Source organism: Ranitomeya imitator, chromosome 4, assembly GCF_032444005.1.
Source record: "Ranitomeya imitator isolate aRanImi1 chromosome 4, aRanImi1.pri, whole genome shotgun sequence".
In the NCBI taxonomy this organism is placed as follows: Eukaryota; Metazoa; Chordata; class Amphibia; order Anura; family Dendrobatidae; genus Ranitomeya; species Ranitomeya imitator.
Genome location: NC_091285.1, coordinates 657958148 through 657982464, shown reverse-complemented (window position 1 = coordinate 657982464; position 24317 = coordinate 657958148). Strand labels below are relative to the sequence as shown.

Below are 24317 nucleotides of genomic sequence, written 5' to 3'. Positions count from 1 at the left end.
ACAGTATTGAGCATCATGTGTGGCCATTATACTGTATGGTGTATCATGTGGGGCCATTATACTGTATGGAGCATCATGTGTGGCAATTATACAGTATTGAGCATCATGTGGGGCCATTATACAGTATTGAGCATCATGTGTGGCCATTATACACTATTTAGCATCATGTGTGGCCATTATGCAGTATTGAGCATCATGTGTGACCATTATACATTATGGAGAACTGTGTGGCCATTATACAGTACTGAGCAACATGTGTGGCCATTATACAGTACTGAGCATCATGTGTGGCCATTATACAGTATTGAGCATCATGTGGGGCCATTATACAGTATTGAGCATCATGTGTGGCCATAATACTATATGAAGCATCATGTGTGGCCATTATACAATATGGAGCAATGTGTGGCCATTATACGGGCGGCATGGTGGCACAGTGGTTAGCACTGCAGCCTTGCAGCGCTGGAGTCCTGGGTTCAAACCCCACCAAGGACAACATCTGCAAAGAGTTTGTATGTTCTCTCCGTGTTTGCTTGGGTTTCCTCCGGGCACTCTGGTTTCCTCCCACATTCCAAAGACATACTGATAGGGAATTTAGATTGTGAGCCCCATCAGGGACAGTGATGATAATGTGTGCAAAATGTAAAGCGCTGCGGAATATGTTAGCGCTATATAAAAATAAAGATTATTATTATTATACAGTATTGAGAAATATGTGTGGGCATTATACAGTATTGAACATCATGTGTGGCCATTACACAGTATGGATCATCACATGTGGCAATTATACAGTATTGAACATCATGTGGGGCCATTATACAGTATTGAGAATCATGTGGGGCCATTATACAGTATTGAGCATCATGTGTGGCCATATTTTTTGTTTATAATTATTGTTTATGAAACAGTGTGATCAGCAGTGCTAAATGGGTGTGGTTGGGATGTGGATATGGGTGTGACTAGTTGTGAAATGGGTGTGGTCAGAGGCGTGGCCTAAAATTTGCCGCAGCATGTGGAGAGGTGAGGATTGTGTGTTGTTTTTAATCTATCAATGAGTGATAACTGGATTGTGGGGCCATTCTCGGGGGCTTACATTATATTCTATGGGGGGTTGTATTATATTCTATGGGGTGCTTTGCTGCATTATATTCTATGGGGGGCTGTATTACATTACATTCTATGGGGGGCTGTATTACATTCTATGGGGAGCTGTATTATATTCTATAGGAGGGCTGTATTATATTCTATTGGGTGCTGTATTATATTCTATGGGAGGGCTGTATTATATTCTATGGGGGGTTGTATTATATTCTATGGGGTGCTGTGCTGTATTATATTCTATGGGGGGTTGTATTATATTCTATGGAGGGCTGTATTACATTACATTCTATGGGGGGCTGTATTACATTCTATGGGGAGCTGTATTATATTCTATTGGGTGCTGTATTATATTCTATGGGAGGGCTGTATTATATTCTATGGGGGGTTGTATTATATTCTATGGGGTGCTGTGCTGTATTATATTCTATGGGGGGTTGTATTATATTCTATGGAGGGCTGTATTACATTACATTCTATGGGGGGCTGTATTACATTCTATGGGGGGCTGTATTATATTCTCTGGGGGGGCTACATTATATTCTATAGGAGATGCATTATATTCTGTGAGGGAAGATTGCATCATACTCTTATGGGGCTACATTATATCCTATCGGGAGGTAGGCTGTATTATATTCTATGTATTAAATGTATTCTATGTATTAAATTTATTATATTCTATGAGGGGTGATTGCATCATACTCTATGAGGGGTCTACATTATATTCTATGGGGGCTGCATTATACTATATGAGAAGGGCTGCATTATACTCTATGAGGGGCTACCATATATTATATATGCAGGGGCTGCATTACACTATATGAGGGGACTGCATCATATTCTCTAGGGGGTTACATTATACTCAGGGGGCTACAATATATTCTGTGGGATGGCTGCATTATACTCTGGGAGGTGGCAGCATTATGCTATATGTGGGCTGCATTATACTGTATCAAGGACTAAGGGGAATACATTATACTATATGAAGAACTATGGAGTGCATTATACTATGGGAAGTGAATTGTACTACATGGATGACTATGGAGGTGCATTATGCTATATGGAGCACTATGAGGAGTGTATTATGCTATATGGAGAACTGAGCAGTGTATTTTAATATATAGAGGACTTTGAGGAGTGTATTATACTACACTAGATGGTGGCCCGATTCTAACGTATCGGGTATTCTAGAATATGTAGGTAGTATATAGCACAGGCTACGTACTATATTGCACATTGACGTAGTATATAACACAACCGACAGCATATAACACAGCGTACGTAGTTTTTAGCAGAGCTACGTAGTATATAACATAGCCACGTAGTGTATTGCACAGGTATGTAGTATATTGGTCAGCCACGTAGTATATAGCAGAGCCACGTAGTATATTGCACAGCCAGGCATAGGCAGCATGGTGGCGCAGTGGTTAGCACCAGCCAGGACATCATCTGCAAAGAGTTTGTATGTTCTCTCCATGTTTGCGTGGGTTTCCTCCGGGTTCTTCGGTTTCCTCTCGCATCACTGCAACTGAAGGTAACTATAGGTCATTGACCTACATTACCTTCATTCCCTGGGGTTTTACAGGCACGAGGACAGCTGCATTATAGCAGAGCTCCTGCCAGTAAAATATTTTAACCCCTTCAGATGGATTTACAGCGTGGGACGTTACAGATCAACGGAAGGTATGTATATTGTTGGTTTATTATTTTTCATTTGTTACAGAGCGAGGGTCTTCAGGTGGATTGAGAGAGCAATAAAATATTAAAACAACCTGTGTGTTTATTTCATTAAAATACTTTTTAATAATGTATGTGTTTTTTTAACCCTTTCATACAATTGGATTAATAATGGATAGGTGTCATAATTGACGCCTCTCGATTATTAATCTGGTTTAATGTCACCTTACAATAGCAAGGTGACATTAACCCTTCATTACCCCATATCCCACCACTACACGGGAATGGGAAGAGAGTGGCCAAGTGCCAGAATAGGCGCATCTTCCAGATGTGCCTTTTCTGGGGTGGCTGGGGGCAGATGTTTTTAGCCAGGGGGGGGCCAATAACCATGGACCCTCTCCAGGCTATTAATATCTGCCCTCAGTCACTGGCATTACTACTCTGGCGGAGAAAATTGCACGGGAGCCTACGCCAATTTTTTCCGCCATTTAACCCTTTAATTTAATAGCTAGACAGCCCAAATTTTGCACATACACACTACAAACATTAGTAGTGTGGAGTATGCAAAAAAAATGGGGATATGAGATGGTTTACTGTATGTAAACCATGTCTCATATCATGTCGGGTTTAGGAAGGAGAAAGCAAAAGCCAGCAATTGAATTATCGGCTTTAAAGTTATCTAGCGCTGTATGAAATATTAATATATATCTATATATGTGTCTCAATGACATATATATACAGTATATATATATATATACCTATTCTATGTGTACACATTTATTCTACCTATTCTATTGTAAGCTGTCAGTGTGATTTTACTGTACACCGCACGGAATTGCCGGCTTTTCTATAGAACACCGCTGCGTATTTCTCGCAAGTCACACTGCTGGTCCGTGTGTTTTCCGTATTTTTCTGGCCCCCTAGACTTTCATTGGCGGATTTTTTGCACAATACGGTGACAAACATGATGCGATTTTCTACGGCCGTAGAAGACCGTATAATACGGATCAGTAAAATACGGCTGATAGGAGCTGGGGCATAGAGAAGCATTGTACCGTATGCAATCCATATTTTCAGCACCTCTCTTACGTCCGTAAAACACGATAGTGTGAGGCCGGCCTTACTGCTCTGCTGGCATGATAGTGATCTTGATTTCTCCCACACACTCCTCTTATGCCGGCAGTGTGAGAGAGTCCTGTCTTCTCTAGACCAATGAAGCCAGATAATTTACATTTAAAGGTGCTAGTGAATTAGGGAGACAAAAAGTGCATATAGGGTCTTATCCTCAGATTAATTGCGGTTTTTAAACAGGGAGCTACTCACCTGATGGTGTAGAGCAAAAGCATGTGCGTATCGGCTGCTGCTGATCCACGGGCCGCCCACGCGACCTTCTCAGAGACGTTGTGCAGGATAGTTTGTGGATTTAGTCCGCACTGCCACAATAATACACATTCAAATGTAATGAAAAACTCTGGTGGTTTATTCAACGCGTTTCAAGGTATATTTGACCCCTTCATCAAAAAAATACCACAAAGCATGTCTAAAGCATGAGGCAGCCTAAAACTGCCTCTAAGAGACCAGCCTGGGTGACAGTGAGTGTTCTTCCTCTTTAATAGCAGGCAGTGTTGGCTGGCAGGCTTCCTATGGCTGTGGGTGATCAGGTGTCACTGCTGCTAAAAAGAAATAAATATTCACTGCTCTCCACTCCCATGGGCATGGAAAGCAGTGAATATTCATTTCTCTTTAGCAGCGGGCACAGGGTTAGCCTCAGCAGCTCCTGCCTCCTGTGACCAGCTGCTCCCTCTCCCCTCACTCAGGGGTTGCTTAGTGTGCCGCTGGGGCACTTGGGGCAGTGGGGGCCCAAGGCAACTGCTGGCCCAGTGTGCCAGCAAGTGTCAGTGTCTGAGCCCGCTGGAGGATCCTCCAGTTCTCCGGTGGGTCAGTCCATCCCTGGTCAGATGCCTTCGCAGTTCTACCTGTATATTTCAGCAGTAGGAGCATTGAATAGAAAAATTGGTCCTTAACAGGTTGAGGGAAATGCAACTGTTCATAACAGAGGAATCCTTCATGGTAAGGTAGTACTTTGAGGATACTAATTGTCCCCTGTAAATTGATAAGAGCACTCTCTTGAAAGAGGAGCTGAACGCAGCCTTAGCAGGAGGAGGATTTTATATCAGCAATTGTGGAGTGTGGATTGAGTGACTGACGTATTGTAAAATTGTGTTGAATTAGAATCGTTGTCCTAAGTGCCTGTGCTTTGTTCTGTGTGAACTCAAGAGAGGAAATGTCATGATAGGAGTAGTAGTCCAACCAATATATCCAGACCAAGAAACAATAGCCAGAGAGGGGAAAGATAACTCAGATTTTATTGTTAAGCTGTGCACCCTGCAGGATGTTGAAGGGAACGTTTAGGATTAAGTACTTGAAACCTGCCATTATGCTCTGATCTAGGTAATCCCTCCTCTTTTGTGTTAGATATAATCTGCTCGACTCAGAGGATGTGTATAAGGGTATGTGCACACGTCAGGATTTTTGGTGTTTTTTTTGCGGAATTTCGCTATAAAAACGCTATAAATCCGGTAAAAAGAGCTAACATTATGCATCCTATCATTTAGAATGCATTCCGCATTTTTTGTGCAGATGTTAGCGTTTTTTTCCGCAAAAAAAATGCATCCCGCAAAAAATCCGGACATGCTCTATCTTTTTCCGGATTTTTTGCGGATTTCCTAAAAAAAAGGTCATTCAGGAAAAAAAAAAAAAAAGCTAAAAATCCGCAAAAAATCCTCGCAAAAAACGTGCAAAAACGCACAAATTCCGCAAGAAATCCGCGCGAAAAAAGCACGCGGATTTCTGGCAGAATTCTCAGGATTTTGCCAGGAAAAAATCCTGACGTGTGCACATACCCTAATAAAGGTTTTGCATAAAAAAAATAACATTCTCTCATAATATGGTATTTTGACTAGTGGAAGTAATTGCAATAGCTAAGGGTGGTATAGATTTTGCTTTGTTATTTGTTGGTTGTTTATTAAAGTTGCACGGGTACAAAGGGCTGGTTACCTGATTTTGATATTTCCTAGAAATTCTTCTTTTATGAGAACAATGGTAGTTGGAGTTCAAAGCCTTCTCTTGCAAGCAAATTCGTGCTGGGAGAAGAATAATGTCTTCTGCGGTTAAGACTCTGTGAGCCCATTCAGTCCTTCTCATAACTGCAGGCATTAAAGTTGCAGTCAGAGAATTGGCAACTGCAAGTTAATAAGTAACCTCAGAGGTACTGTGACATAGTGATACCGCTAAAAAGGAAAGGGAGACGTGTATTTGGAATTGGGAAGGATTACTGGAAGATAGATAGGAGCAGACTTGAGCTGGCTAGGATGCAGTTAAAAATAGACATAGAATTCTGTATGTAATCTATGATAGTATGAAAATGCGGAGACCCCAATAGTCTCTGTACTGGATGTAAAGCGTGCATCCTTTTTGATATCCCTGCCTTATGCAGGAATGATAGAATGGGACTGCAGATACTGTGGCCAACATAATTCCTTGGGGTAATCACTGTGTCCTGTGGGTCTCCATGCCCATGAATGCCCAAGGTGCCTCTGCTCCCCATGAGGACCATGAGTTATGTACACTTTCTATCTCCTAGTATAAAAAATAACCTGCTGGTACATGATCCACCACAGGTATAGCTGACAGCATAACATTGGCCCTGGTTCCTCCAATGAGTTCATCTCTCATTACTCAGCTCCCAGACCCCTAACATTTAGAATGCGTCTCCAAGGTATTGAGGAGACATATCAAGTATGACAACCTGTGGAACTCCAAGAGTGAACCCACTGGATCATGGTGACAAACCTCCTCCGGGTGAGCTAACCTAGTGAGGACCACCCTCTATACAAAGAGCGTCAGGGGCAGGCCCAGAGGAGACTATCACCGCAACGGCTGGTACTAAGGAACGGCCGGTTGGAAACATAAGAAGAAACAACAGATTAGGGTGTCAAGGAAACAGAGGACTAGGCAGAAGTAAGGCAGGGTGCAAGACAAAGACGAGATGGCCAGGAAGTACCAAACAGACCTCAAGGGAAAGGTATGGGAACTGGGGAAGATGGGTACTGAGGGAACGAAGAAAGGAGGAAGGTAACTTGGAGTTTAGGAAACGCCAGGTGGGGACTTGAGACACAGAAGAAAATACCAAGGCCCAAATCACTAGGAAGTGCAAGTGATAATCATGCACCTCCTATCGGAAAAGGCTGCCTGATATATGCGGGATGTACCGCAGGACTTCTGGGTCAGGAGCCTCCGGCGGCATAAGGAAGCAGAGGTGCGCGTGGCCGCGGTCTAAGCTGTGATGTGCGCATGAGACGAGACCCCGGATCCGGCCGTGAGACCGGAAGTGAGGATGCCGAGCTGCGTGCTCTGGTTCCAGAAGAAAGCCGGGACGCCGAAGGAAGGGAAGTATGAGAGAGCATTGTGACATCAAGCCACATGGGATGATCAAGTCTCAGTCATTTTGCTGTGACCCCTTGCTATTGCTGCAGTGCTTCATGAATGACATTAGACCTATAGTCCAGACTTATACATCTCAAAAATCCAACCATGTAATTGTAACCTCCAAATACTTATTATTAACCATATCCACCATGTGTATCACAGAGGAAAAAAGAGGCAAAAGCAAATCAACGCACTATTAAAATTAAATAATTTATTTCACATATACACTTATTAAAATAAAACAAGGGAATTTTACATAATTACTTAGGGTAAAACAAAGACCAGGGACTATGAGAAATGGGACATATATAATTCATGCCGCACTACACCTCATCAATTTTGGTAATTAACAAACAGTATTTTATAAAGGTGCCCAGTGCAATAAATCATTGTTGTAATGACCAATTTGTAATATTATAATATACTGTTAGATGTAAAGTGCCCAATGCAAAGCGGTGCATTACCATATGCTAATGCCCATATCTCAACATCATCCTTTACTTAAATAAGTATTTGCCCGGTGTCAGTATCCTCAGATACCCCAATAGCACCATTTCGCCGTACTGGCTTCCTCAACAGAAGGCATTAATAAGTGTATATGTGAAATAAATTATTTAAAGGGCCACTGTCACCCCCCTGCAGCTGTTATGAACTGAAAGAGCCACCTTGTGCAGCAGTAATGCTGCATTCTAACAAGGTGGCTCTTTTAGTTTTGTGTTCATGTATTACTAAAATAAAGCGCTTTGAAACTTTTCAAAAATACCTGTCTTTGTCCACGGAGGCGGGTCTGAAGCCTCCTCTGTGAAGCGCCCAACTGCCGTCACTCATCTCTTCTGGGGCGATGGTCGCCACCCCCTGCGCACTGTTCTTCTTAAATCCGGCGCCTGCGCTGTGCGTGCCTGCCTGGGGCAGGTGCATTGAGAATTGGCAGTCATAGCTCAGATGCCGGGTTCCTGACTGCGCCTGTGCAGGCAGTGCGGCCACCCTGTTACTGAATCCCCGCCCCGCACTGTGTTATGCATTATTGGAGCGCCCCCAGACACAGGGCCATGAGTTCTCGGTACCGGGCCTCTCTGATTCGGTTCGGAGGCTGTCACGGTGGCTAGACCCGGTCCGCGACCCTGCTAAGGGGCATCCAATAAAGGTGATAGGAGTCTGTCAAGGTTTTGTGACACCACCTGTGGTGTTCGGTCAGGGTGACCGACGCTGCTGTGGGGTCCGCTGGGGTGATGTAATGGCAGCTGGATGGTATACCTTCCCACAGGTGAAGTATTTCCCCAGGGCTTCCCAGTAAGGTGGATGGTGATGGTGTGAGGTGCAGTCAATAACGAGGACACAGGGTTGCAGTCTTTTTACCTCTTTACTGAAGACTTCAGGATCCTCAATCCAGAGCACGCTTAACAGGGAGGTGGAGCCGCATATTCATTACTGTAAATGAGCGGCCCCACGTGACCGCATACAGGAGAAGATGCGGCCAGAACAGGAAGCAGCGCTGGCGAGGGAGCGAGCAGGTTGAGTATTTTCAGAACAGTGTGTGTGGGGGGCGGGGCGGCGCACAGGGGTGGGGGCACACAGGGGGAGGGGCGCACAGGGGGTGGGAGGGCGGCGGGGCACATAGATCTTTATTTTAAACACTATTATTCATATCTTCTCTGCAGCAAACGCTGCTGCAGGGAAGAAATGAATGGCGGCTTCAGCACCAGTGGGGGGGACAGCGCTTACTGTAGCGCTGACTCCTGCACGGCACACGGACTGCACACAGACAACATCCGTGTGCGGTACGTGTTTTACACGGACCCATTGACTTTAATGGGTCTGTGTAATCCGTGCACTCCCACGAACACTGACATGTCTCCGTGTTTGGCACACGGAGACACGGTCCGCAAAAAATCAATGACATCTGCACAGATGCATTGATTTTTATGTGTCTACGTGTGTCAGTGTCTCCGGTACGTGAGGAAACTGTCACCTCACATACCGGAGACACTGACGCGTGAAACAGGCCTAATGTAGTAAGGGTATGTGCACACGTTCAGGTTTTTTCACGTTTTTTTCACGATAAAACCACATTAGAAACTGCAGACATATGCATCCTATCATTTAGAATGCATTCTGCAATTTTTGTGCACATGATGCGTTTTTTTCCGCAAAAAAACGCATCACGGTAAAAAAAAAGCAGCATGTTCATTAATTTTGCATTTTTTTCGCGCTATTCTATGCATTTGCAAAAAACGCAAGAAAAAAACGCATCAAAAATGCGCAAGAAAATGCGGAAAAAAAACGCATGCGGATTTCTGGCAAAAATGTCAGGTTTTTGTTAGGAAAATTTCTGCCAGAACTCCTGACTTGTGCACATAGCCTAACAGCCAGGTGTTCACACTTCTTTGTGTTACTTGCCCCTCACATCACTTTCATCTGCTTTTCCTCCCAACAGGATCCAGCTGTGAAGGAATTTAGGGAACAGTCATTGTTAATGTAATGGGGGGAGGGGAGACAAAGGCAAAAGGTGCAAGATTCCACCTATGAATTAGACCCTCATTCACACCCAGGATGGCTGGGGCTTTGATAATTCAGTGGGGTTGAGGTTAGGAACCTGTCATTCAAGTTCTTTCCCGCCAATCTCCTCCTCCATGCCTTTATAGACCTTGTGCACTGGACGAAGTTATGGGGAACAGAAAATGGCCTTCCAGAAACTGTTCCCACAAACCCTGAAGCGAAAATTTTCCAAAATGTCTTTTTATCTGATGATAAATCTATAGATCCCATCCACTGTGCCGGAACTGTAAGACTATGTTCACACGTGTCGTGTTCACTGCAGGTTTTGCTTGGTTTTTCTTGCGTTTTTGTTGCATTTTTTTGCTGCGATTTTGTCTTGCTACATTTGTGCATTCTGATAAAGTTTAATGACAAGAAAAAAAAATCATATTCAAGGTTTTGGCTCTTTTTTGAGCAGAAAAACCTTTTGCTGCATTTTTTCATCACCCATTACTTTCAATGAGTAAGGGATCCAAGAAATATCGTTTCTCCTTGCGGAGAGTGACAGGTTAAGCATGTCGAGGTGAGGAGAGTTAAAGCCGCAATGCTCCTCTGGGAAATATGCTAATTGTCTCTTCAAAGAGGAAGAGGATTAGAACTTTAGCGCCACCTATTGGAAATAGCAATCCTAACAGTCAATGTCGACCCTTTAACGAGCCTTGTCACATGACGTAGGATAAAATTGAGATTCTGGTTTGGCTTTTTATCCTAAGGGTACCGTCACACAGTGCAATTTTGATCGCTACGACGGCACGATTTGTGACGTTCGAGCGATATAGTTACGAGATCGCAGTGTCTGACACGCTCCTGCGATCAGGGACCCCGCTGAGAATCGTACGTCGTAGCAGATCGTTTGAAACTTTCTTTCGTCGTCTAGTGTCCCGCTGTGGCGGCATGATCGCATGGTGTAACATATATCGTATACGATGTGCGCATAGTAACCAACGGCTTCTACATCGCACATACGTCATGAAATTATCGCTCCAGCGTCGTACATTGCAAAGTGTGACAGCAGTCTACGACGCTGGAGCGATATTGTTACGACGCTGGAGCGTCACGGATAGTGCCGTCGTAACGATCAAAATGCCACTGTGTGACGGTACCCTAAGTCATGTGACAAAGGCTCGTTAAAGGGTCGACATTGACTGTTAGGATCGCTACTTCCAATAGGTGGCACTAGAGTTCTAGTCCTCTTCCTCTCTGAAGAGACAATTTTCAATGAGTTAAGCTACGTTCACATTAGCGTTTTGCGTGTTTGCGTTGGGCGACGCAGCGGCGACGCATGCGTCATGCGCCCCTATATTTAACATGGGGGACGCATGGACATGCGTTGTGCTGCGTTGTGCGATGCATGCGTTTTTTTTGCCGCAAGCGTCGGGCGCAGAAAACGCAACAAGTTGCATTTTTCTTGCGTCCAAATTTCGGCAAGAAACGACGCATGCATCGCAAAACGCAGCGTTTTTACGTGCGTTTTTATTTGCGTTGTGCGTTGCGTCGCCGACGCAGCGGCGCACAGCGCAAATGTGAACGTAGCCTAAAAAACACTGAAAGAAGTGACATGCTGTATTCTGCAAAAACCAAGCAAAGCACAAAACACCGAGGCCAAAAAAACAATGCGTGTGCATGTAATTTCTGGAATCTCATAGACTTTGCTGTTATTATAAAAGAAGCTAAAAATTGGCATTAAAAAACCCAGCAAAAACGCCAAGTGTGAACATACCCTAAATCCCATCCACATTGCTGGAACTGTAAGACACTGAGTTTTTGATGCAGCAAAAACTCATCGTGGACACAAAGACTTACATTGTAATTTGTAGCATCAATAGGAAATGATCATGGACAACATTCGTGATAAATTAAAAATATTTTTTATAACTGGAAGTCACTAGATCAATCTCCTGTATCACAAGTGTGGATGTTTCTGGAATGAGAAAAGTGAAGAGAGTGATTCAATGTCAGAACCCAGGGTTTAGGAGATAAAGGTTTTCAAGAAATTGTCAAAATAACTCGCCCAAAGAGATTAAGAGTCTCATGCTCTACCGACTGAGCTAGCCGGGCTGCACAGTCAACACAGCACGTCAATCTCCTAGGGAAAAGTTTTTGAGTTCTGAGAATATGCAAATTGCCTCTTCTGAGAAAAAGAGGACTTAAACTCTATAGCGCCACCTGTTGGAAGTAGCGATCCTACAAGTCATAATCAACTTTAACGAGTCGTGCAATATGACTTAGGATAAAAGCCAAATCAGTATCTCAATTCGCAGACACGGTGTTTCGGGCTGTTGGCCCTCGTCAGTGCGAAGCATGAGAACTAATTTGGCTAGGTAAGTGAGTTCTGAGAAAACATTTTTGTATTTCTTGCCCCGAGTGGTATCACTAATGTACGTTTCCTATCTGTAGTAAAACACTTACCGGTCTCCATCTACTTCTGTTCTCGGTGTCGCTCCAGTCGTCTTCTGCTAGTTGTGTGACCGGGCAAATCGCTCCAGTGTTTACTGCGCAGACCAGAATTAACTTCTTAAAGAAAACCAAGGAGCGGCAGAGCAAAGCTCACATCTACTGATGGCAAAGACTTGTTCAGACTGGGACGAAACGGACAGCACTCAGACCAATGGTATTCAATGGGGCAGTGCAGATGAGCGATTATTTTCATTGACCGGCTCTGGGTGTGAAAGAAATTACAGCATGGTCTAGTGTCCATCAATCAAATAAGACTGGACAATCCAAGTCTATGGGGGCAAAAAAAAAAAAATTGGATGCCAAAGACGCAATACGAAATTTGATTTTTATGGATACATCGCACTTCTGTAACATAGGGCCGGTGTAAATAGTCCTGTAAATTATTAATAGCTGCTGCTGTAATAAATGTGATCTTATACGGACAGCACACAGACAAGTGAGAAAACAAAATTGTCCCATTTTTCTGGAAGAAACTCTGACCGTTATTTTTATACGTGTGTGAACTCCCCCTAAGAGCTTGTGACCGTTAGCTCCTACACTGTACCATAATATATTGTGCAGATAATTGTAACCCCTTGTAGCATCAGCTACACTACTGTATGGGCATGCAGGGCGTAGGAAGCTGCCCTGGGGGTCCTGATGTAAATACACTGAAAAGCAGCTAATACAATTTATAAAAATGGGCACCAAAGTACGTTTTTGAAAGCGTTAAATTAATCTGGGCCACTGATCTCACACCACCAATACATAGAGAGTGATGCCCCACATCCAAAATTTGGGAGAATAATGCATGCTGCAATTTTTTCATGTGATTATTTGGTTTGTGTAAAAAAAAAAGTCAGAATACCTAAGCTGAGTGATGAAAGATTTCCCAAAGAGTGCTCAGAAAATAATCCCCGGATGTTTTCCTGCAGCCTCACAAGGGTGTTACATGCACCTTATCACAGAAGCCCGGATAGCTCAGTCGGTAGAGCATCAGACTTTTAATCTGAGGGTCCAGGGTTCAAGTCCCTGTTCGGGCGGAAGTTTTGTTTATATAATTGTAGTTTACGAAATTTTCTAAATGAATTATATTGTGAAGTGCTTTTTAATGATTTTTTTAAAATAAATTTGACAACACAAAACAGCCTTTTTAAGCCCAACATGGTTTACCCCCTTAGTGACTAGCCAATTTTGACCTTAATGACCGGGCCAATTTTTACAATTCTGACCACTTTCATTTTAAGAGGTTATTTCTCTGGAACGCTTCAACGGATCCCACTGATTCTGAGGCTCTATTTTCGTGACATATTGTACTTCACATATGGCTTTCTTTTATTTATGAAAAAAAAAACAAATTTGGCAAAATTTTTTGAAAATTTTGCTATTTTAAAACGTAATTTTTGTGCCCTTAAATCAGAGCGTCGGGTCACACAAAATAGTTAATAAATAACATTTCCCACATTTCAACCTTACATCAGCACAATTTTGGAAACATAGTTTTATTTTGCTAAGATGTTTATAAGGGTTAAAATTTGACCAGCGATTTCTAATTTGTCCAATTAAATTGATAAAACCATTTTTTTTAGGGACCACCTCACATGTGAGTTTGCGAGGTCAATATAACAGAAAATTCCCCAAAGTGACACTATTCTAAAAACTGCACCACTTAAGCTGCTCAAAACCACATTCAAGAAGTTTAGTAACCCTTCAGGTGCTTCACGAGAACTAAAGCAATGTGGAAGGAAAAAAGAACATTTTATTTTTTTCACAAAAAATGTATTTTAGACACAAACTTTTTAATTTTAACAAGGGTAATGAGAGAAAATAAACAATAACATTTGTTGTGCAATTTCACCAGAGTACGCCGATAACCCGTATGTGGGGGAAAGCCACTGTTTGTGCGCATGGCAGGGCTCAGATTGTAGCACCGTTTGACTTTTTGAACACGCTTTGACTTTTTGATCGTGTTTGAAGACCCCCTGATGTACCTAAACAGTGGAAATCCCCAATTCTAACCCAACCCTAACAGAGCCCTAGCCATAACTCTAATCCCAACCTTAACCACAACCATAACACCAACCCCAACCATAACCCCAACACAACCGTAACCCCAACCGTAACCCAAACACAACCCTAACTTTAGCTCTAACCCCAACCCTAGCCCCAACCCTATCCCTAACCCCAAACCTAACACTAACTGCAAAGAATGGAAAAAAATATTTTTTATTTTACAACTTTTACCTAAGTGTCACAGGGTTATTGCAACAGAGCGGAGCCAGAAAACCGCAGCATTTTGTTGCTCCTTCTCCGCCGCTGAGAAGCACTTCTTCGGTTTATTAAACATTTATTTCTTCCAGCAGAACAGGGGTTACTCAGCCATGTTGGAGATTCCTATGTTCAGCTGTGCTTGGTTAGCCACTCCTTTTCTCTATAAAATCTGGGTTCTATTACCTAGTCCTTGCCAGAGATAGCACTTGCTGCATGACAAAAGGGAGAAGTTGGCTTGAGAAGGAGTGCAGAAGGAGTTATAAGTGACGGTTGTTGTCACGCCCGCACATACTTACCCGGCTTCTCCCATCCCTCGGCGCGCTCACGATCCTGTCCCGCGCCGCTCTGCCTCCTCCTTCGCCGGCTCTCAGCGTCTGGTCTCTTCGCGCATGCGCGGTCGCGTCTCCCCCGTCGCTGAGCCTTCTGGGAGGTCACGACCCGGTGGCTCCGCCCCAACATGGCGGCGCCCATCGGGTATTTCTTCCCGGCGTCTTCCTAGGTAAGACGCCTTTGCTTTGTAGGTGCACTGTCTGCCGTCAGTGTCCCTATGCCCTAGGCTCCCCTGTACCAGTGTCTTTTCTCAGCCCAGTCCTTGCTTTGTCTCTGTATCCTGCCAGTCCGTGTTCCTGTTGTATCCTGCCAGTCCGTGTTCCTGCTGTATCCTGCCAGTCCGTGTTCCTGCTGTATCCTCCCAGTCCGTGTTCCTGCTGTATTCTGCCAGTCCGTGTTCCTGCTGTATCCTGCCAGCCCGTGTTCCTGCTGTATCCTGCCTGTCCGTGTTCCTGCTGTATCCCGCCAGTCCGTGTTCCTGTTGTATCCTGCCGGTCCGTGTTCCTGCTGAGTCCTGCCGTTCCGTGTTCCAGACATTCTTTCAGTTAAGTCTTGTTTTCCTATTATTCCCTGCCATCCTTATAGCCTGTGGTTTCCTTCTTTATTTTGGGTCGTCCCTTTGGCTCTAGCTGTTGTGTCTCCATTCCCCCGAGGTCCTGCTCCTAACACTCCCTGTATAGGGGGTGATTCCATCTGGTCCGCTCGACCCCGGGGGCTCTAGAGTCACGACCCAGAGGGTCCACTCTCGGATCTCTGTCCGAATACTTATAGGAAGCAAAGGCCATGGACCCCGCTGGGGCCTCTGCTACGCAAAAAGAGCTACTCTTTTTGCGGGAGAATCAGTCCCGTATGATGTCCTTTATGAAGGCTATGGATTCTCGTTTGTCCACGCTCCAGTCCTCCGATCCTGGCAACGCCGCTCTACTCATTGGCTTACAGCAAGAGTTAGCTCAGCAGCGTGACACCCAGACCCATATACTTAGTTATATGTCTTCTATTGACGATCGGCTGCTTTCCATCCAGACAGCCGCTTCTACGTCTGCTCCTGCTTCCCACCCTCCACCCCGCTTGGCTAAACCGCCTCGGTACAATGGGGATCCTAAGTCCTGCCGAGGATTTCTAAACCAATGCCGTCTTCACTTTGAGCTTCTGCCCCAGCATTACCTGACGGATCGGTCCAAAGTTGCGTTTTTGATTTCCCATCTAGAGGGTGACGCCTTGGCATGGGTTAATCCACTCTGGGAGCGAGACGATCCCCTAGTCTCCCGGTTGTCTGAATTTTTGGAGACTTTCCGTCTTGTCTTTGACGAACCTGGACGACTGGCCTCTACAACTGAAGCCCTATTCTCTCTCCATCAGGGATCGTTATCCGTAGGCCAGTACGCTATTCAGTTCAGCACCCTCTCCTCTGACTTGGGCTGGAACAATGAGGCGTTGGTGGGTGCTTTCTGGCGGGGTCTCTCTGGGCGCATAAAGGATGAGTTAGCTGGTCGGGACACCCCTACGGTTTTGGAGGAATTAATTTCCTTAGCGACCCGTATTGACCTTCGGTTCCAAGAACGCGCTCGCGAGCGGAGGTCTCTTCGTCCTTCTTCTGCCACCCGTAAGCCACTCAGTCCACAGCCTAGAACCTCCTCTTAGGCGTCTGCACCGGAACCTATGCAAGTGGACCGTCTTAAAATGTCCGAACAACGTCGTAAAGAGAGGCGCACTCAGGGGTTATGTTTTTACTGCGGAAGTGCTGCTCATTTATTGCGCTCTTGCCCTGAACGTCCGGAAAACTCCTCCGCCTAGGTCAGGTAAGAGAGGCCTCCCTAGGTGTGTGTGATTCCTCTCAACCCCTTACTTTGTCCGTTCTTTTGCATATTGCGGGCAAGGGCGTTTCTCTGGATGCGTATGTGGATTCGGGCGCTGCAGAGAATTTTATTAGGTTGGAAGAGGTTTTGAAATTCTCCGTTCCAGTCAGAACCTTAGAGGCTCCTGTGATTCTAGCATCTGTGGATGGTAAACCTTTACAGGAGACCATTACTCAAGTGACACTTGAGGTGGAACTTCAGGTTGGGGCTCTGCACAAGGAGAGAATTGCATTTTATGTTTTAGCGGGTCTGTCTCATCCTATGCTCTTAGGTCTTCCTTGGTTACGGAGCCACGAGCCCATTTTAGATTGGCGCAATGGTAATATCTTGCGCTGGGGTGAGCTTTGTCGGGAACGTTGTCTGCTGCCGGTGCGTCCTGTGGGATATTCCTCTAATTCTTCTCCTTCTTCTTCCTTTCCCGCCCTACCCTCTGTCTACAGCGCTTTTTCTGATGTCTTCAACAAGAAGGAGGCTGAGGAGCTTCCGCCTCACCGTCTCTATGATTGTCCCATAGATCTCGTGCCTGGAACTAACCCGCCCAGGGGCAGAATCTATCCTCTCTCTCCTGCTGAGACTCAAGCTATGTCTGAGTACATTCAAGAAAATCTTGCTAAAGGTTTCATCCGCAAGTCTTCTTCTCCGGAGCAGGGTTTTTTTTCGTGAAGAAGAAAGACGGTTCCCTCCGTCCCTGCATTGATTATCAAGGCCTAAACAACATCACGGTGAAGAACAAATATCCTCTGCCACTCATTCCGGAACTCTTCGACCGTCTTCGGGGTGCGCAAATCTTTACCAAATTAGATCTACGTGGCGCATACAATCTGGTTCGTATTCGTGCAGGCGATGAGTGGAAGACCGCCTTCAATACTCGTGACGGTCACTACGAATACTTGGTTATGCCGTTTGGTCTCTGCAACGCCCCCGCGGTTTTCCAGGAATTTGTGAACGATGTATTTCGGGATCTTCTCTACTCCTCAGTCGTGGTTTACCTTGACGACATCCTCATCTTCTCTCCGGATCTCTCCACTCACAGGCGAGATGTCCGCCGAGTCCTGCAAAGGCTAAGAGAGAATCATCTGTTCGCTAAGATTGAAAAGTGCGTCTTTGAACAGTCCTCTCTTCCCTTCCTTGGGTATATTGTCTCAAGATCTGGCTTAGAGATGGATCCAGAGAAGGTTTCTGCTGTCCTGAATTGGCCTCGTCCTCTTGGAACAAAAGCAATCCAACGTTTTCTTGGCTTTGCCAACTACTATAGACAATTTATTCCTCATTTTTCTTCCATGACCAAGCCTATCTCTGCCCTAGTTCGCAAGGGAGTCAATTCCAGCCTTTGGACCCCTGAGGCTGAAGAGTCTTTTTTGTCCCTTAAACAAAGTTTCGCTACGGCCCCTGTGCTTCATCGTCCTGATGCTAATAGACCGTTTGTCCTTGAGGTCGACGCATCTTCTATTGGAGCTGGAGCAGTACTTTTGCAAAGATTTTCGTCCGGACGTTTGGTGACCTGTGGTTTCTTTTCTAAAACTTTTTCCGCTCCTGAGCGTAACTACTCTATAGGGGATAAGGAGCTATTGGCTATCAAGCTAGCCTTGGAAGAATGGCGTTATCTTCTTGAAGGGTCTCTTCATCCATTCATCATTTACACTGACCACAAGAATCTGGCCTATATTCTGTCTGCCCAAAGACTAAATCCACGACAAGCCAGATGGTCTTTATTCTTCGGACGATTTGAGTTTGAACTTCATTTCCGACCTGGAAATAAGAATGTCAAAGCAGATGCTCTTTCGAGATCCTTTCAACCTCAGGACATAGAGGATTCTCCGGCTCACATCATTGATCCTGCGAGGATCGTCACTCTTGCTCCTCTAAGAGTGATTCCTACTCCTCCTGGCAAGACTCTTGTGGCTAATCAAGACAAGGAGAGAGTTTTACGTTGGGGTCACTCCTCCAAAATTGCAGGACATGTAGGAGTCAAGAAGACACTGTCTCTTATCTCTCGGCACTACTGGTGGCCATCTCTCCGTCAAGACGTCACCAAATTCATCGCTTCTTGTCCTTCTTGTGCTAAAAATAAAGTCCCTAGGCAGCTTCCCTCCGGTCTCCTGCATCCTCTGCCTGTGCCTTCCGTTCCATGGAGTCATATCGCTATGGACTTCATCACTGACTTACCTTCTTCCTTGAATTGCTCTGTCATCTTGGTTGTTGTAGATCGGTTCTCTAAAATGGCTCACTTCATCGCTTTGCCTGGTCTGCCTTCCGCTCCTGAGTTGGCAAAGATCTTTTTACACCAAGTCTTCCGTCTTCATGGTTTTCCACATCATATTGTCTCAGACCGTGGAGTACAATTTACCTCACATTTTTGGAGAGCTCTCTGCAGTCTATTAAAGGTTAACTTGGACTTCTCTTCCGCCTATCACCCTCAGTCCAACGGACAAGTGGAGCGAGTTAATCAAGTTCTGACTACATATCTGCGACACTTCACCAATGCACACCAAGATGACTGGGTCTCTCTTCTCCCTTGGGCTGAATTCTCTTACAACAATCTTCCCAGCGAGTCTTCCTCCAAATCTCCCTTTTTCGTAGTCTATGGTCAACATCCGAACATTCCTCTTCCTGTTTCTCTTTCCTCGGGGGTACCGGCAGCGGATTTCTTGTCCCGGGAATTCTCTACGATTTGGAATGAGACCAAAGTGGCTCTTGAGAAAGCTAGCCTTAATATGAAAAGGTTTGCTGACAAGAAGCGTTTGGATGCTCCGCCATATTCTCCGGGTGATAAAGTTTGGCTCTCCTCTCGCTATATCAAGCTTAAAATTCCCTCTTACAAACTGGGTCCTCGCTACATTGGTCCTTTTCCTATCTTGAGTCGCATTAATGATGTCTCTTATAAGTTGAAGCTACCTGCCTCTTTGCGCATCCCCAATGCCTTCCATGTGTCTCTTCTTAAACCCGCAGTCTTTAATTGTTTTCACTCCGCTACCTCTTCCTCTCCTCAGCTCTGTACTTCTGATGGAATCTTTAATGTTAAAGATATTCTTGCCAAAAAAAGTAGTTAGGGGTAAAACTTATTTTTTGATTGATTGGGAGGGATTTGGCCCTGAGGAGAGGTCCTGGGAGCCCCGAGAGAACATCAACGCTCCCCTTCCTTTCTAGCCTTAAAAGGAGGGGGACTAAGGAAGGGGGTACTGTCACGCCCGCACATACTTACCTGGCTTCTCCCATCCCTCGGCGCGCTCACGATCCTGTCCCGCGCCGCTCTGCCTCCTCCTTCGCCGGCTCTCGGCGTCTGGTCTCTTCGCGCATGCGCGGTCGCGTCTCCCCCGTCGCTGAGCCTTCTGGGAGGTCGCGACCCGGTGGCTCCGCCCCAACATGGCGGCGCCCATCGGGTATTTCTTCCCGGCGTCTTCCTAGGTAAGACGCCTTTGCTTTGTAGGTGCACTGTCTGCCGTCAGTGTCCCTATGCCCTAGACTCCCCTGTACCAGTGTCTTTTCTCAGCCCAGTCCTTGCTTTGTCTCTGTATCCTGCCAGTCCGTGTTCCTGTTGTATCCTGCCAGTCCGTGTTCCTGCTGTATCCTGCCAGTCCGTGTTCCTGCTGTATCCTCCCAGTCCGTGTTCCTGCTGTATTCTGCCAGTCCGTGTTCCTGCTGTATCCTGCCAGCCCGTGTTCCTGCTGTATCCTGCCTGTCCGTGTTCCTGCTGTATCCCGCCAGTCCGTGTTCCTGTTGTATCCTGCCGGTCCGTGTTCCTGCTGAGTCCTGCCGTTCCGTGTTCCAGACATTCTTTCAGTTAAGTCTTGTTTTCCTATTATTCCCTGCCATCCTTATAGCCTGTGGTTTCCTTCTTTATTTTGGGTCGTCCCTTTGGCTCTAGCTGTTGTGTCTCCATTCCCCCGAGGTCCTGCTCCTAACACTCCCTGTATAGGGGGTGATTCCATCTGGTCCGCTCGACCCCGGGGGCTCTAGAGTCACGACCCAGAGGGTCCACTCTCGGATCTCTGTCCGAATACTTACAGTTGTTTGGTTTGTATGCTTGTTAATTATTTATCCTTCCCTGTTTTTCTTTCTTCTCCTTCCTGCACACCCTTGTGGATTCCTCTGTTATATGTGAGTGAATATTTTGTGAGTGGAGTTTTCAGTTTACCCTTGTCTGTGTTGTCCTGTTAGTCAGGTTAGTATACTGCGGTGCACAGTAACACCCCTGCTTCCATGGGTGGGGGAAAGGGACAGACAAAAGGCTAATTTAGGAGATAATGCAAGGGCGGAGGACCTGGCGTCACCATCTGAAGTATCCTGGGGAACAGGGTGAGCTAGGGCGCCACCTATTGTTAGGGCCAGGAAACAGGAAAGGAGCCCCTGTAGCATTCGAAAACTGAGTTGTGACACTAAGTGGGTGACAATGGGGGGTTTAATTTACTATTGGCTTTATTTTATTCACTGTGATAGACCCTATCACAGTGATCAAAATGAACCAATAGGAAAAATTTCCTATTGTGGCCGGGTCCCGGCCGGCAGATCTCGGCGAGTGCACTGAGCATGTGCCCGCCATTTTTATCCAGGAAGATGCTGAGGGCCGGGGAGAGAGCTGGAGGGTCCAGGGATTGTGGAGGTACCGGGGGGGAGGCTTGGGGGACGCTAGATCATAACAGAGAAGAGAGAAATGAATGAGGCACTGGACTTTTTATTATTCTTCTTTTTTGCCCCAAGACTGGGGATGGTAAAACTGACACGAATCATGTTCTCCAGGGCAACATGTCAGCTGATGAAAGGTTGCAGACTCAGCGCCGAAGCCTGCAGCAAACAGAAGGACGCCACCTTTAGATGTAAATATATGTTTAAGGTGGTAAATGAGTTTTCCACTGAACAAAGTTGATTTTAATCAATAGATCTTGGAATAATAATAATTTCCACAGATGGATATGATAAATAAAATGTCCCTGTGCTGAGATAATCTTATAAATATGCTCCTGCTGTGTTCTGTGTAATGGCTGTGTCTACAGGGACTTGGTCTGATCATAGCACAGCTCCTGGGCAGGGGGGAGAAACAGAAGACTATACCCTATTGATTGACTATTTAACCTCTAATGAGAAGTAAAACACAAATGTCGCAGTGAACAAAGCAATAATGTGCAATAAAAAATGATATTGTGTTAGTTGGAAAAATGTAAATACTTTTATACCCAAAAGTATCCTAGGAGTGATACCTGTATTGGCTTACCAGAACAATTATATTTGCAGCTTTCAGAGCACAGACATTGACAGCGCCGCAACCAATCAGTGAGCTCAGCGTCTCTGAAGTGGGCAGTCCGAGACTGGTACACGGACTCAGGGAAGGTGAGCAAAGAATGATTTGTTTTTTTTTAACAAACTGCAGCCAGAGAACATTTCTATTGACAATAACACATGGCAACAATGTAACAGAAAACAATGGAGTAAAGAGCCCGGACAGCTCAGTCGGTAGAACATCGCAGCAGATGCCTACATTATGAAAAAGTTTGTGTACCATCATATCTGTATGGATAATTATACCTTTTTTTTTTTTTTCGTGCTGTCAGTAGCAGAGTAATAACACAAATACATGACAAATATTTCAACTTCCCTGGTGGTCTAGTGGTTAGGATTCGGCGCTCTCACCGCCGCGGCCCGGGTTCGATTCCCGGTCAGGGAAACTAGTTTTTTTTTTCACCCTGTAATAATCTATAACAAAGTTTAAATCTGAATATTATGTTCGAGTCTCTGCGGCTGCATGATTTGCGGTTGTTAGAAAGTCTCAACACACGCGGGAGTTTTGCCTGTTTGTTACGCAATCCCCTCATGTGTCTAACAATTGCTAATCATGCAGGATTATATATACATACAAATAGCTATATATATATATATATATATATATATATATATATAAATATATACACAGGCACACAAATAATAACCGAGCACGTTCACTAATGAATAATTTTATGTTATTACCGTATATACTCGAGTATAAGCCGAGATTTTCAGCCCATTTTTTTGGGCTGAAAGTCCCCCTCTCGGCTTATACTCGAGTCATATACCCGGGTGTCAGCAGGGGAGGGGGAGCGGGGGCTGTGTAATCATACTTACCTGCTCCCAGCGCGGTCCCTGCAGTCCCTGGCTTCTCCGGCGCTGCAGATTCTTCCTGTACTGAGCGGTCACATGGCACCGCTCATTACAGAAATGAATAGGCGGCTCCACCCCCATAGGGGAGGAGCCGCATATTCATTGCTGTAAATGATCGGTAACTGTGACCGCTCAATTACAGGAAGAAGCTGCAGCGCCGGAGAAGCCAGGGACTGCAGGGACCGCGCTGGGAGCAGGTAAGGGGAGCGCAGCGCTATATTTACCTGCTCCTCGCTCCGGCTCCGTCTGCAGCGTCCTCTAGCAGTGACGCTCAGGTTAGAGGGCGCTGTGACGTAGTCAGTGCGCTCCCTCTGCTGAGCGTCAGTGCTGGAGACGGAGCCGCAGAGGAGCAGGTAATTATTGAAAGCGCCGGCGTCCTGAGAAGAGAGGTGAGTATGTGATTTTATTTTTTTTTTTATGGCAGCACCAGCAGCATTCTAAGGAGCACCTATGGGGCCATAAAGGTGCAGAGCATATAAGGGGCACAGCATTATAAGGAGCACCTATGGGGCCATAAAGGTGCAGAGCATATATGGGGCACAGCATTATAAGGAGCACCTATGGGGCCATAAAGGTGCAGAGCATATATGGGGCACAGCATTATAAGGAGCACCTATGGGGCCATAAAGGTGCAGAGCATATATGGGGCACAGCATTATAAGGAGCACCTATGGGGCCATAAAGGTGCAGAGCATATATGGGGCACAGCATTATAAGGAGCACCTATGGGGCCATAAAGGTGCAGAGCATATAAGGGGCACAGCATTATAAGGAGCACCTATGGGGCCATAAAGGTGCAGAGCATAAATGGGGCACAGCATTATAAGGAGCATCTATGGGGCCATAAAGGTGCAGAGCATATAAGGGGCACAGCATTATAAGGAGCATCTATGGGGCCATAAAGGTGCAGAGCATATAAGGGGCACAGCATTATAAGGAGCATCTATGGGGCCATAAAGGTGCAGAGCATATAAGGGGCACAGCATTATAAGGAGCACCTATGGGGCCATAAAGGTGCAGAGCATATAAGGGGCACAGCATTATAAGGAGCATCTATGGGGCCATAAAGGTGCAGAGCATATAAGGGGCACAGCATTATAAGGAGCACCTATGGGGCCATAAAGGTGCAGAGCATATAAGGGGCACAGCATTATAAGGAGCACCTATGGGGCCATAAAGGTGCAGAGCATATAAGGGGCACAGCATTATAAGGAGCATCTATGGGGCCATAAAGGTGCAGAGCATATAAGGGGCACAGCATTATAAGGAGCACCTATGGGGCCATAAAGGTGCAGAGCATATATGGGGCACAGCATTATAAGGAGCACCTATGGGGCCATAAAGGTGCAGAGCATATATGGGGCACAGCATTATAAGGAGCACCTATGGGGCCATAAAGGTGCAGAGCATATATGGGGCACAGCATTATAAGGAGCACCTATGGGGCCATAAAGGTGCAGAGCATATAAGGGGCACAGCATTATAAGGAGCACCTAT

General features: G+C 45.5%; 1 non-coding gene across 1 annotated transcript; it reads left to right on the top strand.

Moving 5' to 3' along the window:
• Nucleotides 1-22278: 22278 nt before the first annotated feature.
• On the top strand, nucleotides 22279-22350 carry TRNAE-CUC (transfer RNA glutamic acid (anticodon CUC)). The gene has a single exon. It is a non-coding gene; the product is annotated as a tRNA-Glu (tRNA).
• The last annotated feature ends 1967 nt before the right edge of the window (nucleotides 22351-24317 follow it).